The sequence below is a fragment of the Charadrius vociferus genome, unplaced genomic scaffold (genome assembly GCF_000708025.1).
Source record: "Charadrius vociferus isolate BGI_N301 unplaced genomic scaffold, ASM70802v2 scaffold282, whole genome shotgun sequence".
Classification (NCBI taxonomy): domain Eukaryota; kingdom Metazoa; phylum Chordata; class Aves; order Charadriiformes; family Charadriidae; genus Charadrius; species Charadrius vociferus.
In genome coordinates, this window is record NW_009647731.1 from 5345764 (window position 1) to 5365486 (window position 19723).

Sequence of the window (19723 nt, forward strand, 5' to 3'; positions counted from 1 at the left end):
CATCTCTTACCCAGACCCTAAATTGCCTTCATTGATGTAACCACTGTGGAGTTTGCCTTGCAGGCTGTAGTAACGCTCCCCATGCACAGAAATATGCAAAGCACCAGCAGAAAAGGTTGCTCACAATGAGTTTCCCTAAGTGCCTGCTTAATTCACAAAAAAAAAAAAAAAAAAAAAGGCATTTTCTGGAAAAATCCAGACAATGTACCAATGCAATCTGAAAGCGACTGATATATATAGATCGGTTCAAATGTGTTCAACCAACTTCACCTGGTTCCTGGCAGGCATGAGCCACAGCTGACAGTAGAAATCAGCATTACACCATCCCACACTTCCCACTTCTAAACCACAAGAGCCATTAAAAGTGTTCAGACCTTTTTTTAAGCATCCATTTGTGATCAGGCTGTGACCTCCCTATTTATTCCTATGAGGAATAAATCTCCCTGTGAGATTCTCAGAAAAACTAAGCATTCGCTAATGGCATTTACAATGTAGAACGTACACATTTAGTTTCCGGATTTTACCTGGGCTCACAACACTTTACGTCCCCCTGATAACTTCTGTAAGACACATTCTATCTTGAACCATGACTTTTTATCTTAAAATTACACCCAAAATGCATTTTCTACAGAAAACTTTTTCATTACTCAGGCTCAGGTTTCTGCTTAATTAGGTCTAAAGGTAATACCTGGGGGAGAAAAGGAAGAAGCATATTTATTTCCTGATTAAGTTTTCCAATGATCAGAACTCTTCAAGTCTTAACATTATGGCTCTTACAGCAGTTCAGTCTTTTAAAAATAACCTAAATAATCAAAATAAAGACTCTAAGAACATGAAAATTCAGGCTTTTGCATCTTTCAAAATAAATCATATTACTCTGTACATAAAGACAGACAACATTCCCATAAACAACAGAGACAAAAAACCTACAAAATTTAATGGAGCGTTTCAAATGCTTGGTTAGAAGGCATGGTTAGAAAACTAATTTTCAGACTAGCAGGCCACAAGTGGTAAACAAATTCCCAGTACAAAAATGTTTCAAACAGAAAGTGCATAAAATGAATGATGCTTATTCATGGCCACAGCAGGCTGAGAAAAAAAATTAATTTAGAAAGTTGGGGTTTTTTTCAACCCAGCCCAAGAACATCTGATTTCTAAATCAATAGCTGTCTCTAGCCAAACTGAAGTGCTTGTACAACCTCAGACAGGTAATTACTTACAGGGATTGGATGAGGAACAAGCACATCAAGGGATATTGCTACGTCAATCTCTCTTCTTTTATATTTTATTTTAGCCTTTTGATTGTTTCAGAGATCAGCACTGAAACCTGATTTTCTCCCCTAGTAGGTACGATATAAAGAACTAATACACCGGGCACACCTCTTTGATAACTGTTTTTTCAAACCATTTAGTGTCATGGCTGAGGGGCAAAGTTTACAGGGAAGAGGCAGTTTTAAAGAGATTTAGATTTATGTTTGGTTTGGTTTTTTTTTAAGACTGATCAGTGCAAATTGAACTTAGGTCCCTGGAAAGGGAATAATGCAGATACTGTCACAAGATGTGAAAATTACGTAATTCCAAGAATACATTTGTAAGACTCTTCACATATGTTTAGAAAAGGTAATACTGTTGCATTTCATTAAAATATATTAACATGATACAGTGAACCAACGCCATTTACCTCCTTCATTGAAGGAGGACCCACATTATACATTCAGCCTAACCAACAGCTGATATGACTACTTGACATTGTTTCACTAAAATGCTATTATTAGAGCATTTGAGCAATTGACTTTTAAGTTTTAAAAAGTTTTTTAGCTGACAACTTAAAATTTTCAGGTTTTGAAAACATCTTAAAATCCCAAAAGATTTACTTTGCTTCTTTTTATCAAGAATACTGTTTTCTCTACATATATATCTATACACACACGTGTGTGTGTGTGTATATATTGCTAAATCCATCAGAATTTTCTGTGGGGAAAACATGTTCTATGCAGATCTAACTGAGAAAACTTCTATCTCCAAAGTCCATTTTTGACAGCAACAGTAAGTAGAAGTCACATTCATTTTACGAGTTAAAATAGCTTTCTAAAAGTCACCCTGCAGGATACTTACTGCAATAAGAGTGAGATAGTATATGAAACATCATATAAGTCCTAAAAGGTTTAAGCTTGTATAAGATTTGCAAGTCTTCCTCAAGTTTTCTTTGTATAGCTAGAAGCTCTTGGCAAGTCTTTCTTCACAGAGGAGCAAGCTCAGATATACAACCCTCCTGAGATCGCGGTACATTTTATTAGAAGAGGATGTATTTTAATGAACTGGATACATTTAGTTGCCTCTAGTGTTTTCTCTGGTATTCACCAGTCTCCCAGGTGATGAGTCAAAATTTGCATTTTAACAGAAGCTGAATACTCTATTGGAAAGGCATCATGCTCAAAAGCTCATAAGTAGATTTTTGTCTATTGTTTAGTTTATTTAAATTTATTACCACCTTTACAGTCTCCTGTTTAAGGGATACACAATGCTCCTGTTAATTGACCTGAACTAACATCTATATTTGTGCACTCAGTTGCAAAATTACTATACTAGAAAATAAATGCGACGATCAGCTTTGCAGGGCAATTGCTCCATCTGTTTTGCACTGATCTGATAGTACAAACCAGGTAGAAAGCTCCTGATCCCCTGGAAACTGTGCTGGTAGAATGCAAGAAAAGGTCTTGCAGAGTCAAATCCACAGAGGATTTCAGCAAGTTACAGCTAAGAGTGACTGTATGGCTGCTGTAAGGCAGTAAATTAGCTGTACCACCCTGACAACCAAGGCGATGCTGCTGATCCATTCATCAGGGAAGGGAATAGAAGAGCAAGGAGAACAGTCTCACTGTGTAACTGCACATACCATTGGTTCCTAATGTTAGTCTGCTAGATAAGCTAAAACATTTCTCACATTTGATGTTACGGTGTTTTGGTTTTTTTTTACTTTCTTTTTACCCAACCCAGATGATTCTGACAACTGGGATGAAGGATGCAGCTGTGCTTGCAAGCATGAGAGGAATTCTCTGGTTCCCCGCATAACCCTCTTTGCCCAGCTCAGCTGCAGCTAAGAGAAGGCACCTGCCCAGAGTTAAAATTATTCTGATGGTTGAAAGGGCAGCCAGCCAAACCCAGAGATGTGAAGAGCACTTGCAGCATCTTCCTATTGAACAAATCCTTTCCACTGACAAATTGCTCCATGTGAGTTTTTTAGTAATTAACTAATATAAAACACAAGGAAGGACTTTGGGACACAGCACATCAAGTTCTCATGCAATAGATGCCTTTGCTGTATTGTCAAGCCATTTAACTGCATCCAGGAAGCCCAGGAGTGTGGAGCAGCCAAAACATCTGCTTATCGTAGTAGCCCCTTGTGCTACTATTCCTTACATAGATCCCCCTTCTCCATCCCAGTCATCTTCGAACCTCCCATAACTGTGTTTTTCTACATACTGTTTCTTCTGTCTTAAGCTGCTCTCACCGAGATCTCTGTCCAGCAAACACACCCACAAGCACAGACTTCCTTTTTCACACCAAACCCCTTTTGACTTGGACAATAAGTAATTTTACACTGCCACCTTGTTCCCAGTGACCTGGAGGGCAGCACTGGAGCCCTGTGGCCTGCTGCAACCCAATGCCAAGGGACAATTGCCAAGGTAAGAAGTTTTACAGAGAGATTCTTCTTCAAGAGAAACAATTTCTAATAGGAAATAAAAAATTATGCCTTCCCACTCGGACCAGGGAGAGTTGTCAGTTTCCAGAACAAAGAGAGACAAACTGTATCACCAGATACAAACTGGGAAGTGTAAAATACCTTCAACAGTTTCACTGGGCCATTAGATCCTTCTTCACTTCTGAACTATCACAGGATTTTGTGTACTATTAGGGGAGCTGCCATCTGCTATGTCAGAAATGCTTATACTTCAATATATATAAATGTACATTTAAACAGTGAAGCCATGCCTTAATAAGTGATTTGCTTAACCCTATGAGCTTATAAAATGACATGTGTCAAAACGGTCAAATAAGAGGATCCAAAAGCAGTCTGGTACTGAAGAGCTTTGGCAGTTTGAGTATTTTGAGTGGGGTGGGGAAGAGGTTTTCAAATTTCAACAATTTAGAGAGCTACATATTGAGGACATATCCAAAAAAAGTACTTAGAGACTATACATGTTATCAGGTCAAAGTGGACCACTGTAGTGAGGAACTGGTAGCAAGATCCCAGCATCTCCAGTATAGGCATTTGAGGGCTAAGTTCTAAGTCTGGATTAGCTCTAGTCTGGTCATGCAGACTAGACACCCCCTGCCAGTTCAATTACATAAATTGTGCTCCCAGAGCATACCTATTAATTTAACTTCATCAAAAAGGAAGACCAGTCACAGCCCTCGAGCGGCTTTAGGATGTGAATGATATGTGGGGACAGTCCCACAATTCACTTCAGAAACATTCTCCTTATCCAAAGCAAAAGGCTAATGGAGAAGTACGTCTAGGCACCTCACTTTACACAATGGTGAGAGAAGACAACAGCTAATGTAGAAGATTAAAAAAAAAAAAACAAAACAAAACAACCACAAAAAAATCCAACATAAGGGCTCTCAGAGTTCCCACAGCTGAAAACCTTTTCAAGATACATATTAAGCCACCAGGAAGGCAGAAGTATTTTAGAAATGTACTGAAGCAATAAGATTATTTCCATGGGCTCCAACATATTATATTTATCACAGATTTGCCAGCTTGATGCTCTAAAAACTAACAAGGCTTTGATGAAGAGCTGACACAAACTTATCAGAAGTCAGCTGCTTTCTGCAGGGTTTTGGTGCCACAGCAGTGAGAGGAAGCCTGGGCTTATTGGGATATCAAGCAGCAGATATCAGTGTCACAGCCTTCAGAAAGCCCTTTCCAGGGGCAGGATGAGGGAGCAAGGGAGGAGGACTAACACAGCAAGGACATCTGAGCAGCGGGGATGGAACAATTTCTTGCATCTCCTGCTGGAGTCACCAAGGGGCAGAAACTGCCTGGTCTGATAAGAAATCAGCCATGGCAACGTCCATACCAGGCTTTGGATGCTCTTGCTGCTTTCCAGAAGCAGGGAGGTGTTCCCTGCTTCTTCACCAGCACATCCGGCTGCAGCTCACTGGTAACTTCCGACTGATCTTTTAGTATAAACAGGCTAAGAAACCTTACCGAAGAAAATTATTATATGCACAGCAATCATTTCAAGTTTAACCCAAACAGCTATTTCAATCTATTCTCCCTAACTTGAGAGAGGTCAGCAAACAAACCTCCCCCTTGCCTTTCCTGGCCGCTTGGCTGTGTGAGGCCATGGCAGGGGAAACAAGACCCAGCTGCTCCCTTCTCCTCCTGGCTGCCTGTGAAAACAAAACCTGTAAGGAGGACTATGAGTTTCCTGCCACATGCCCTGGAGACAAGCTCAGCCTTCAATTATTGCAGGCATGGATAGATTTTTTTCAGGACTGCCATCGCTCTCTGGTGTCTTCAGCATGAAGGCAACAGAGCAGGGAATGCTCGCAGTCCCCGTGCTGTTTGTCACTGCACTAACACCTACATCCCTCCCTGCTCAGGAGGACAGGCTGCCACCCCACTCCTGCTCCACTGTCCCACTGCCTGCCAAAGGGACCGTTGTCCTCACTGCCAGCACAGCCCCACAGGGGTTCTAGAAGAAAGCACTTGTTTTCCTCAAAAAATCTGTTTTTCACATAAGGAAAACCAACACCATTTGTAACTGGGACTGCATATTCACAGGCTAAAACTCAGAGTGGGGCAAGCATACAGCAAGATGCAACTCTCATACAGCTGCGGTTTGCATGCACAAATGCAGAGGCATTGGCTCACCTTAAAAGTGAACCCAACCCACAATTAGTGGCTGATCTAATAAAAGAAAAAAAAAAATTCACTTGTCTAAAGCAAAGCTTCACTTACTGAATTACCCTGCTGTGACTGTACAAGCACTTTGGTTGTTGTGATGGTTCATTTTTTATTAATGATTCAAAAGGGGACCTATTCTGAAGGCTCTGAAATCCTTCATTCTTCTGCTGAAATCTTTCTCATGTATTATTTACATCCAAGAAATTCTCCCTGGAACCAAGACACAATCACTTCCCATTTTCTTTAATTCAAAACTTCTTAACTATGGCTGCAAGACAAAATATAAATACAACATTAAAAAGTACAATTTTGAGTGAAATATTGAACAACCGACAGTGGAATAATTGACAATTTTTAATTTATGAAAGATGCTCTCTTCCTCTTACGCTGCTTTTTGAATTAGATGTTTCACTTCCAAATCCACTTAAGATACAAAGTCTACTGAACTGAGACGTTATAATCATATTTGCTGATTGCTTTAGCAATTGTCTCCTGCAATCTTCTAAACCAGTCATTAGACTCCCACTGACTGTGTCCAGGATAGAAAAAGATAACACGAACATCCAACAATTATTTTTTTCAGTCCAGCTATGCACACATCCCACATTCACACATATTTAGGTCTGAACACACTGTAGGCTGCTATTGCTGTGCGAGGCAAAAAGATGATGACCTGAAGGAGCTAAGGCTGGTCTTTTTTAGCTCTTTACACCACCATGAGCCAGAGATCCCCAAAACTGTGCATCCATGGGAGGAAAACAGAAGCTATACCCCACAGGATCTGCAGGTTTAATTGCTGTTCTTGCCTCCCAGCTCCTTTCTCAAACCCTGCAGAACAGCTCGACGGTGGCAGCTGTGTTGCAGAAGGGGTGCCATATTCTCAGGGGTGCAGCTCCTCTGGGAAAGCCATAGCCCAAAATTCACTTCCTCTATTCTCTGTTAGGAAAATCAGGTTGATAGAGATTGCTTCTGATTGATGCCTCGCAACTACACGCAGCAAATACAAGAGCTAAGTTAACCATAATTTAGTTTACCTTCGGAGCTGTAGTGCCAGCAGGTTTGCGTATTGGGGTTTTTTTGTGGGTTTATGTTGGATTTTTGTTGTTGTTGTGGTGGAGTTTTTGTTGGTTTTGTTTATTTGGTTTGTTGTTGGTTGGGGTTTTTTTCCTATTTTATTAAAGGGACAGTTCATAAACAGCTCTGCAAAGAAATTTCAGTGTACAATATAGCAAGAAAATGGACTGACATTACTGACTGTTATTCCACTGGATGGATAGGTTAATAGACCTATAACTGGACAACTGGATTAGACAGAAATCCTAGTTTGGAAGGGTGAGAAATATCCTTTGATATTTCAATCCATCTTATCTCAATTTTGCAATCATCTTCTATTAAAACCAGCAAATACTGGTAACTCTCGGAGCCATGTTCTCTCCCCTTCTACGTGAGCCCTATTACCTAGTTTAATAGGGCAGTGTTCTAGCTGTTTCTAAGCTGTGATAGAAAACAACATCTTAGGTTACTTTAGATTGTAGCATATATTAATGATAGTTAAATCTTAATTAGATCTTATTCTTGTTGATTTACTAGCTTTTTAACACCTGACCTTCATTTCCCACCTGCCTTGGGAGGTTGAAGCAAACTTGTATATATTAGACCTACAGCCTAGTCAAAGTTATGTCTTACCATATTTAAAGATTTTTCCCCCAATACATGGCCATACAACACAACCCAAAAGGGAGCTGGACTAACAGAGGCAACATTGGCCACATTTCCCACAAGATGAGTGACTGTCCAGGGGTTCATATCCCTCTCCCTGGACAAAATGCAGCACCCCTAGGTCTTCTCTAAAGACGAATGACAAAGAAAGCACAGATCTAGAAGCATAAGAAAAAGCGTGCTACTAGTAAGGACTATTAATAACAAGGAGTACTGAACATTGAAATAAACTATTGGGACAGAGGGAATTAAATATCCATCATGGATGACTTTTAACAATAAATAATGCAAACAGTAGCTAGGAAGGTGCATGCAATTGCTGCTGGTGGTGACAGACTGAAAACCACTTGATATTCCTCCTAGATGTTTGGGGGTTCCCCCCCCCCTCACTCTAGACAGAAAAACAAAACACATTCTTGCTCTCTGGGAGGAGATACAGAATCACAGAACGGTGGGAGTTGGAAGGGACCTCTAGAGATCATCTAGGCCAACCTCCCTGCCAAAACAGGTTCACCTAGAGCAGGTTGGACAGGAGCACATCCAAGGGGTTTGAATATCTCCAGAGAAGTCTCCACAGCCTCTCTGGGCAGCCTGATCCAGTGCTCTGTCACCCTCAAGGTAAAGAAGTTTTTCCTCCTGTTCAGATGGAACTTCCTGTGTTCCAGCTTGTGCTCATTGCCCCTTGTCCTGTCTCTGGGCACCACTGAAGAGAGACTGGCCCCATCCTCTTGACACTCGCCCTTTAGATATTTATAAACATTGATAAGATCCCCTTCTCAGTATTCTCTTCTCCATGTTAAACAGACCCATATCTATCAGCTTTTCCTTATAAGAGAGATGCTCCAGTCCCCTGATCATCTTTGTAGCAATCTGCTGGACTCTTTCCAGTAGTTCCTTGTCTTTCTTGAACAGGTTAGCCCAGAACTGGAGACTGTACTCCAGCTATGGCCTCATCATGGCAGAGTAAAGGGGGAGGATAACCTCCCTCAACATGCTGGCCACACTCTTTTTAATACACCCCAGGTTGCCATTGGCCTTCTTAGCCACAAGGGCACAATGCTGGCTCATGGTCAACTTGTTGTTGACCAGGACTCCCAGGTCCTTCTCTGCAGAGTTACTGTCCAGGAGGTAAACCCCTGACCTGTACTGGTGCGTGGGGTTATTCCTCCCTAGGTGCAGGACCCTACAATTTGCCGTTGCTGAACCTCGTTAGTTCAGGACCCTACACTTGGCCTTGCTGAACCTCTCCGCCCAACCTGTCTAGGTGTCACTGTATGGCAGCACACCCTTCTAGTGTGTCAGCCACCCCTCCCAGTTTTGTGTCATCGGCAAACTTGCTGAAGGTAAACTCTGTCCCTTCATCCAGGTCTGATGACTACATTGAACAAGACTAGACCCAGTACTGACCCTTGGGGAACACCAGTAGCTACAGGCCTCCGACTAGACTCTGCGCCGCGGATCACAACCCTCTGAGCTCTGCTGTTTAGCCTGTTCTCAATCCACCACTCAATCTCAATACACAAGAATCATTTCTACAGCCACACAGCATAGCAGGGGACAAGGCAGGAGAGCCCTTCTCAGCAGATAAAACCACCTTGGAGGGCAGATCCATGGATGCAGGGCGCTGCCATGGCTCCACTAGCAAGACACCAAACAGACCAGTTTTTCCCTTGTTCCTTCCCCTCGAGAGCCTGACCTAATCCACCTCCAGCAGTCTGGCTCACACCCACTCTTGGTCAGAGTTTAGCAGGTATTATGGGTTGTGGTAGTAATTAACTAGAAGGGCAGAAGGAAATAATAAACCAGTCTCAAAACACACTAAAAAAAAAAAATTGTGTCTCCATTGCTCACCAGTAAAATAGCTTCTCTGTCAGGGCAAGAGGCATTTGCTGTTCTACATGCCAGCGTCAGCAGCCATTTTTACATTTGTTTAGCATCAGCCAGTCTTGGCAATTAACACTGTGCACTGCCTTTTAGTTACAGAGCAACAAGTGACTGTCGTTTCACTCCCAGCATCGGGCACTGGCAACGGGCAAAATTCAGCTCGCAGCATAGTCTGGGATGTTCCTGGCATTGAGACCACTATGGGGTTTTTTTTTGCCCGTGGTTTAGTTTTGCTGCATAATTGCCAGATACCACACAGATTGCTTGGTAGCCTATGGAATAACCTAGGCAACAGAGCAGGAGGGCCCCTCTGCTTGCCTTTTGCTTGCCTTATTTTTACTTTTTTTTATAAATAAAAGTAAGAAAAAAAATAATTACCGCAACATGACCATTGCCATTTATGCAGTGGGGTGTGGAGGAGGAGAGAATGTCCCTCTACTGAGAATAGCTTTTAAGTATATCCTATGCGCTCATTAGCTTTGTTTACCCAGGAAAACAGCAATGTAAGTTAGCAGTAGCGTAATTGGATGGTTAATATGAATATATTCTTTAGTTCAAAAGCACAAGCAAAAGAAGGGGGGAAAGAATGGTTCACACTGAGAGGTTATTTATTTTTCCAGAAAAATAGAAAACCTAACAAGTGGAGGTTATTTTCATTTTTCTGACTATATACTACTTATATTTGTAAGCTTTTACTCTTCTTAAGCACAGGCCAACTTTTAACTAAACTGTGCCTAAAACAAATCAACTTTATAAACATCAAAAAAAGTTGTCTTTATGAATAGAGCTTGATTTTAGGAAATAAAGAAATCAAACCAGCTTGTGTTTTCTCTATTTTTGTGACACCAACTTAAACAAAGTCATTTCCAGTTAACTTCCAGTTTGCTGGAAACCAGGTGACCATGGAGCCCTTGGCAAGGACAACAGGCGATGCTCAGAAGTCAAGAGACTGACCAGAGTTGTTGCTGCCGCTGTTGATGTCACTGGAAGAGGAGCTTCTGCAGCTGCTGATGACCCCCCTCTACCCAGCACACCTCATTGCCAACTCTGCCAGGCCACCATCCCGGAGAGCTACGACACTGCTGGCTGCATTGTGGGATTCTCCTTCCCACACACCAACACCCATCCTGCGTGCTGGCCCCACAGGCCACCCCACAGTCATACCCAGTGGCTTCTTCAGACCTCCTGCCGTGCATGCTCAGGGTAATCTCACACAGCAAGTTAGCTACAAACCTAAAATAAGGGCCCTGGAGTCTGCTCAGCTTTACCTATCTGTGGTTGTCCACAGTTTGAAAGCATAAGTTTGGTTCCTCTAGAAACAGATCATGATCTATGCCTGATCTCAGCAGAGACTGTTTGAGCAGCCCATTATAATTCTGCCAGCACGCGTTGGTCCTCTCTTGCGGTCCCTGCACCACTTCCAAGACAAGAAAACGCAATTGTGTAAATAACAATTTCCATTCAACTGTCAACTAAAAGACAAATATATACCCCTTAGTGACAAAATGCTGCCTCTTTCACCAAGACCTCACCTACAGCTTGTTCTCTCATTCTTTATACACAGCTAGCGATAATAAGCATGCTGCAAACAGCTAAAAAACAGCACTGGGTCTGCAGTCAGAGCAGATTCTTACTGTTCAGTTCAAGTAAGAGCAAAAATCCAAAGGAATAGAATTTGAGAGGGTTTATTACAGTATTAACTGTCCAGGAAAAGACACCCAGTCACTACAGTTCAGGTTTTTCTATTAAAATATCATCCAAATGTATCTCCAGGATCCCAAAGTATACGAAATTGGAAAATTTAATTCTACACTATTCAAATGTAGAAATTAGAAATGATTACTAGAGCAGAGTAAATATCAAGTCTAGAATACACAGGAACTTCAGCCTTTCTAGCCTCACTAATTACATACAAAAGGCTAAACATTAACAAGAAAAATATTTAAAAATCAAGAACAAAATGCTGCCTACTAGCAGAAATACTACTACTACAGCTTGTAATTACTGAATATTTCAGTATAAGAAGTCTGATAAAATGTAACCCTAAGTATTATCCAAGGCTTTTTTTTTTTTTTTAAACTCAGCTTTGTTTAGTAGCTTTCAAGATTATTTTTTTTTTACCATACTTTAAATTTTAATTTGTGAAAGGTCGGTTCCTGAGCAGGACAGAATTTCAGCTATCATTAAACTTGTCAGAGCTTCAGGTACTTGTTGGAGTAGATGAGCTGTGACCTTACTGGGAAGCTCAAGACCTCTGTGTTACAGGTTTTTTTTTCAAGAATAAGCAGAATAAATTACTTACTTTTAGAGTTTCTTGTTGGCAGCATTACTGGCTGCACAAGAATGCAGGATAATTTTCAAACATAGGGCAGTTTTAAGAAAACTAACTCCTCTCAATCTGGTTTCAGTCTCTCTAACAAATCTCACAAACATCTGACGGTGTTGTTCAGTATAACCTAAACCTCAGCAAAGTCCCGTCTTAAGATTTTTTAAATGAAGACACAGAATTTCAACTTTATTTTAAAGCAAGTCAGCAACCTGCCAGCACAACGGGTCACTGACTTTTGAAAACCCTTTCTCCCTGAAATAAGGGAGAACATAAGAGATGACAGAAGGGTTTGCAGGGTCAAGCAGCTTCTAAGAAAAAGAGCAGATAAGACAGGAAGAGATTCCACAGCTCTGCAATTCATAGCCATTAAAATGCAAGATGTTATTTAGAACTTTATTCATCAGAAGGAGAAGATTAGGAGGGGAAATCATGACTTCTGCACTAGTCAAAGAGGTTGAGATAAAGAGTTAGCCGAAACTTTCCAGTAGAAAATTTTAGTTTTGGTAAAGATTCCCTTTCCTCTCTCCCTGCCTCAAAACAAACAAGTTAAACCATTGTATGGGAGAAGTTTCTGAAATTCCTCAAAAAATTAGTCGAAATATTTCATTAGAGGTGACCAATCATGTTTTTCTGGTAGAGATTTACACTTCAACTTTATTCTGTGATGTGGGATGCACAGTGTCTTCTGTAATGCTCCAGTGGCGCTATGATTCACCTTGCATTATTAAAATGCTTTGATTTTCAAGTATTTTCACAGAAACATTTGTTCCATAAAAAAAAAAAAATAATAATATTCCCTTTTCTATTATTCTAAAAATTCTAAGCAGCTCTTATGCTGACTGGGTTCCTGATGTCCCACATGCCCAACACCTACAAATAGGTACATTTGTACATTTTATATTTACTCTATCTCACTAATTTAATAACTTTCTTGCATCTGAAGGCACAAAGCCAGCAACAGTTCTTTCTGTGCTTTGCAGCGGGGAGGCAGCATAATCCACTAAACCTGACCACGATTTGAAGCAATGATCTGCTTAGACCCCAGACCAGATGCTGAAAAACATCTTCTGCTGTATGTGTACACAGCATATGAGTGCTGTATTTCCATATTATTGGAAATTACTGGTTATTTGCACAGTAACCAAAGACAGTGCTTAGACTCCACACTCCAGATACATCCTAGTCCCCGCACGGGCATAGGAATAAGGACAGTATTTGCCACTCAACTTTAATTTAAAAGAGAAGAGGCAGTAGTCCTTGGCCAGCAGTAGGTAATAGCAATGAGCTGGTTACACAGAATAGTATTTTTCATGCTGCTTTGCAAAGGAACAGGCAGGAAGGGCATTGGCATTATTGTACTGACATTAGATGAATGAATAAGAAACAGGGAGCTGAAGGAATTAGTCTAAATGGGAAAATTCCTGCACGACCAGGAAAAGCCAGGACATTCTCTTAGTATTCGGTCCATTTTTTTTAGATTGTTTCACTACCCAGTACAATTTATTCAGACTAAAAATAAAAATACAGCTTTATTTCCACATCTTTATTTTTCACTTGGGTGAACAGTTTCAACATCTATGGTAATTTCTACATCAAAGACTATATTTAGAACCAGAGTGGACATTTTTCCCATCAAACAGGATGCTCTGATACAAGGAGGAATTAGTGCTTGGAAAAACCTTACATCATACTGCTGAGGAGGTTCAGACAGCCTTGAACTGTTGGCCACGAAGCTTGAGGTGGGAGGAGTGCAAGAAACAGTGGAACATTGGCCCGCATTTTAAACAAGTTAAAGCTTTGAGAAATACTCTACTCACAGGGGAAAAAAAGCCTTCTACTTTATCACGTTGATCACTTTTTTTTTAACTGACCGTACTGTAAAAGGTGTTGTCTACTGACATTTGACAGAACAGAAGAGATAATTTTATGAGTAAAGGAAAAAAGCCAGTAAATGGCTTCTCTATTCCTTTGCAGACAATATCTTTCTGTCACTCAGCAAGCCATTTTCCATTATCACTACCACAGTAATGCAGAGTCTTTTTTACTCCTCACAAAGAATATTCATCATTTATAGATAACCTCTCAGTTGTTTCTCTTCATCTCTTACTAACAAGATTCCCTCCAAATCTCAATTTATCTTGGGATTCATGAAACTTTCATGTCATTCTTTCTTGTCCAGAAAGATATCTGTTAACTTCCCTGCATCAAAATGACAGTGACTGAGAAAAGTTCCCCCTGAAATGAGTTTCCCCAGTTCTTCAGCTCCAGCCTTTTAAACTATAAGGCTCTTTATCCATGATGTATTTCACAGTATCAACCACTGTGGTTCAAATATTTGTGTCCTAGGAAAAAATAATATCGAGCTAGAGGGCCATTTTCTTCCTACTATGGGAGTGGCCTCAAAATACCTTCTATTCAGACCCTTCTTCTGTTAACAGATCATTTAATTGCTCTCTCCTTTTCCTGCCTTCCCTGAGGGCTCCCTTCCCCGAGGCATCCGTCACTTTTTGAACAAAGTTTAAAAGGTTTTCCTCAAAACACCTTCATATCACAGAAGCACTGTTCTTTTCCAAGTAGAGGGTTGGGAGTCTGGACTTATTTCCACCCCTGTTGCTGACATCAAATGGTACTTAAGTGGTGATGAACTAGAAAAATTTAAGAACACTCTAGCCTGATATGGAAAGTTCATCCATTCCTAGTATTATCCTCTGTACAGAAGTACAGTAAAATCTGCCAGTCTGCCAGGTGCCATTGGGAACTGAATCCTAACTTTGCCTTATGGCGTTGAAAAGGTGCTTATATAATGCTCATAGCAAAGCTCATTAGACAAGTCATTAGGAGAAGCATTAGGTGAAACAGTTATGTTGAAGATTTGTCCTTCCTTTGATGCACTGATCTTGCCAAAGAACTTTTACATTTCAGCTGGTAAGAAAACCACACAGACAGTTTCACGTTTCCCAGAGATGCCCTGCATAAGGAAGTTAAATTTTGCTGTCTTTTTGCAAACAAAGGAGGCTCTTAACCTTTTAGCAGTCGCTTGTAACAAACACGAGCACTTTGTTGAGTATCAGGCTCCCAGTAGCAGGCAGCACATGCTTAAAGCAGACATAGCATTATACCTCCTGGTATATGATCTACATTCCCAGCAAACCTTGTTTGGGAAAATTTGAGAGCGGGAGTTTGCATTGCAACTATCCTCTGTTTAAGAACACTTGATGGATCTTGGTTTCATGACCATCTGCCTTTTGAAAGCATCTATATTTCTGGCCTTCAAAACACATTCTATGCAGGACGTAATTATATTGCCGACACTGCCATCAAAGTTATTTGCATTCAGACCTTCTGCATGATTTCATTTGGCCTTCAAGTTCTTGTCCTGACTGAGAATAATTCACATATCTCCTTCCTGAACAACAATATTTAATTCTAAGCCCGTCCCTGTGCACATACAGTTAGGGAAATATTCTTCCCTATGTTCGTTACTTTCCTTTCACTAATATAGAATTAGTTTACCACTTTCTTGTTCAGAAAGTCAGGATGGTGAAATCCTTCTGCGACAGTTTTAATTTTATCTCCTTTTTGCATTGAGTCTCAATTCTCTCTCTTCATTCACTCCTTTTACATATTGTAATGAACATACAGCTTCCCTCATTGCACAAACTGATTTTTTTTAAACCATCTTTCACAACATGTCACTTACATGAACACCAGTGACAGCTCAGTTACTACAAAAACCTCTGGCTGAAACTAACCAAGAGCTTTTTTAGGAACTCAGCTATATACCACAGCATCCAGATCATTTTGCTTCACACATTCATTGGCTCGTCTAAAATTCAAGACCTGTAACTTCTCCATATAAAAACACTTTAAAATCAACAGACATACATTTTGATAACAAGTTGCAGCTCTTTTTTGCACTGGTTTGTGTTTTTAACGCTACAATCAGTGGTTCAATAATTTTTGCATTTTCTTTCTTTTAGAAATCTTGGTCAAGCATCCCTGATATAGGCACATGCCACTCACCCTCTCTTAGAACTTTATTTGTTCCCTTTTGGGAAGGGAGGGGTAGGCCTTCTTTTACCTCCCTTTTCCAGTAAAAGCAGCCTGTTTTTTTCCCATTCCAGTAAGAACAGCCTGTTCTTTATCAAACTATAAAAACCCGTGTGGGAGAGGCAAAAACAGGGAGAGGACACAGTAAATTAAAAGCAGCTAAGGATGCAAGCCATAGAAAAGAAAAGCAACACAGGTTTAAATGACCCCCTTGTACTTTGATGCTGAGTTTGGACAAGCTTTCTGTAGAAATCCACTGTTTTGTTTTGGGTTTCTGGTGGATTTTCTCGGGCTGGCTCTGGCTCTGATGCTTGACAGCCATTTGCACTGTTCCAGAAAGGGTTGGTGGGCTCCACACTGCTTCCAGGAAAAAAAAAAAATATATATATATATATATCGTGTCCTTGTAGCACTCATAACAAAGATAAGGAGTTTTAAACAGAATCAGCCTCTAAGCCCTGGCAGGATAAGGTCTCAGCTCAGCTCCAGCTGCTAGGCTGCAGCGGGAAGACTGAGCACTGCTCCTGTCGCAGAGAAAGACCCTAACACCCATAGACCTGTCATCAGTACGCATCTACATCCAAATATGTTAGCACTGCTTACATTTAGTTTCTTTTTCTCTCATTTCATATGGTTTTTTCCAATGCTTGGCTAAGCTTGTAAAATGATGACCAAGCTATCTGAAAAGCAACAAAAATTGTCAGCTGAGGTTGATAGGGTCCTGTTGGCATCAGAAGCTGGCATTGACGAGATCTGGGATCCACTCAAACAGAATCAGGATGCTATACGTGAGGTAGAAAAGGTGACACCTCTTACTAAGACAAAAACAACCCCACTGCAATTCCCAAGGATGATATTGCAGCACATGGGAAAAAAAATACATAAAACTAGGAAGTTGTTCCCTAGCTATCCACCAGATGCAAGCACATTTTTTAGCTAAACACATTAATCCTCAAAACAAACAAAGCCAAAGTTATAGGACCTATTAGATATAGGGGTAAGACTAAAGTCATTGCTCAGTTGTAATTAACAGGATGGCAATTGCGAATGGGACAAATCCAGAACCTGAGGTCCGAGCCTGGTGACTGCTCTCTTCTCGCCTATCTTCCACACCGCTCCTTTAGAAGTACTGGTTCTGTTATCCTCCGATAACCCAAATGCACACATAGCATAAGGGGGCTTTGGGGTAATCTTCCTCTTACAGGCTGATAATCAGAGTGTTAGTAAAGTGACGGGGGGAGGGTGGGTGCATGGAAGAGAAGTTTGTTTGGGATTTAGTTTTTGGGGGGTGGAGGGAGGTGTTGTTTTTCCCAACAGGGGTAGCTTATGGGTTTTTAGGTGGCAAAAGTACAGCTGTGACTCCAGTAGCAGACACAAGTCTGGATCAAAATTGTTAAACCCGCTGAACTGAAGACCCATAAACATTGCTGCATTTAGATTAGTGCAAGTATATCTAAATATCCTTTCTCTTCAGAACAAGAAAGATGGATTAGCTAGCTCTATGAGCACAGCTATGTAAAAGAGAACACAAGGAAGCGAAAGGAAATCTTTGGGGTTTGCTGTGCATTCACTCCCGGAGCACTCTGTAGCTCACAGAACAGTCACTGAAGCAAGCGGTACGGGCTTCTGGCTCTCCGATCACCAGAGAAAAAGATGAACACTTAAGAGAAACAAATTATATAAGCAATAAGAGTGCATGTAAAGTGATTTGGGAAAGGGCAGCTTTCTCTCTAGTCATTGCTGATGAAAGCTGGCAGTTGGCAGCTAGAAGCTCTAGGCACTGCCTGGCAGATTTCAGAGCGCTGCGCCTTTGAAGAAACTGCAAACCTGTACTGAGTGACAACAATAATCAGTCAGAAGAGAGCTTGTATTACACCTTATCAAATCAGAGTGTGCTAATGGTTCCAGAGAGAGCTTCTAAAATAAAAAATATCCAGAGCATTAAGATAAATAGCTCAAAAAGAATTAATGATAACCATTAAAATGACTTGTAGCACACAGAGTCATTTGCTATAGACACGGGCTGCAATGAAACATTTAAGACAAGACTTAAAATTCAGGAAAAGATATAGGCGTGTCGAGCATATAAGGATCTTCAACAGAATATCTCTGGTCTTAGAGGCAGCAACAAAAGTGCTAGTGACATGGAACATCCACCAGACTGTAAGGATCTCTGCTTTTTCATCAGAGACCCACATACACGCACATGTCACCATATCCATCAGAAGGCGGCACTGAGCAGAGAGCAGCTGAGCTCAGCACCTCTTCTTATTTTGGAGTGCATTCAAGGCAATGAGGTGGGGCCAGCCAAGCAATATGAATCAAGGGTTTGTATTAATGACGTCAAGTCCAAAGGGCTGATTTCAGAAACGGTTATTTAGTTCTTCACAAAGAACAAGTACACGATCCTTGCAAATGCCAGGAGATGCATTTATGTCAGAGATAAAGAACACTGCTACAGTGACCATACACCTATTGTTCCAATGATGGGTTTTTTTTTTTTCTTTTTCTTTTTTTCATTTCCCAGATATTTTGGGAATTCAACTTTAGACAGAATAGAATCATAGAATAGTTTGGGTTGGAAGGGACCTTTAAAGGCCACCCAGTCCAACCCCCCTGCAATGAGCAGGGACATCTTCAACTAGATCAGGTTGCTCAGAGCCTCCTCCATCCTGATTTTGAATGTTTCCAGGGATGGGGCATCTACCACCTCTCTGGGCAACCCGGGCCACAGTGTTTCACCACCCTCATTGTAAAAAATTTCTTCCTTATATCTAGTCTAAATCTACCCTCTTTTAGTTTAAAACATTACCCCTTGTCCTATCACTACTAGCCCTACTAAAAAGTCTGTCCTCATCTTTCTTATAAGTTCCCTTTAAGTACTGAAAGGCTGCAATAAGATGTCCTGGGAGTCTTGTCTTCTCCAGGCTGAACAACCCCAACTCTCTCAGCCTGTCCTCGTAGGAGAGGTGGCTCCATCTCTCCAATCATCCTCTTAGCCCTCCTCTGGACCCACTCAAACAGGTCCATGTCTTTCCTGTGCTGAGGGCTCCAGAGCTGGAGGGCTGTACCCCAGGTGGAGTCTCACCAGAGTGGAATAGAGAGGCAGAATCACCTCCCTTGAACTGCTGGCCATGATTCTTTTGACACAGCCCAGGACATGGTTAGCTTTCCGGGCTGTGAACACACATTGTCCGTTCATATCCAGCTTTTCATCCACCGGTACCCTCAAGTCCTTCTCATCATGACTGCTCTCAATCCCTTCATCCTCCAGCCTGTATTAGTACTGGGGGTTGCCCCAACCCAGGTACAGGACCCTGCACTTGGCCTTGTTGAACCTCATAAGCTTCACACAGGCCCACTTCTTGAGCTTGTCCAAATTTGCTGAGGGCACACTCAGTACCACTGTCTATGTCACTGATGAAGATATTAAACACTACTGGTCCCAATATGGACCCCTGAGGGACGCCACTTGTCACTGAATGATAATGATATGATTTCTCCAACCTCAGAGAACGTGTGGGAGGAACGTGTAGACCAGATCTGAGCAGCCCAGAGAGCTGCTGCTCAGCAAAGGTGGATTCTATCCAAGAAAAAATGAACTAACAAATACCAGGCACTGTCTCCTCAATCCTTCTGTAACAAGGCTATATCCTTTCCCATTTCTCTCTTTTTGGGTTTGGTGTTTTTTTATTCTTTCTGTAAATAATTCATAGAGGTCAATCATGTTTCTAATGTTTTTCTAGCCATCTTATGTACTGTGTACGTTACTGCAGTACCCCAGAAAAAAAAAAAGTCAAATTTGGAAAGCAGCAAAGGGAAAG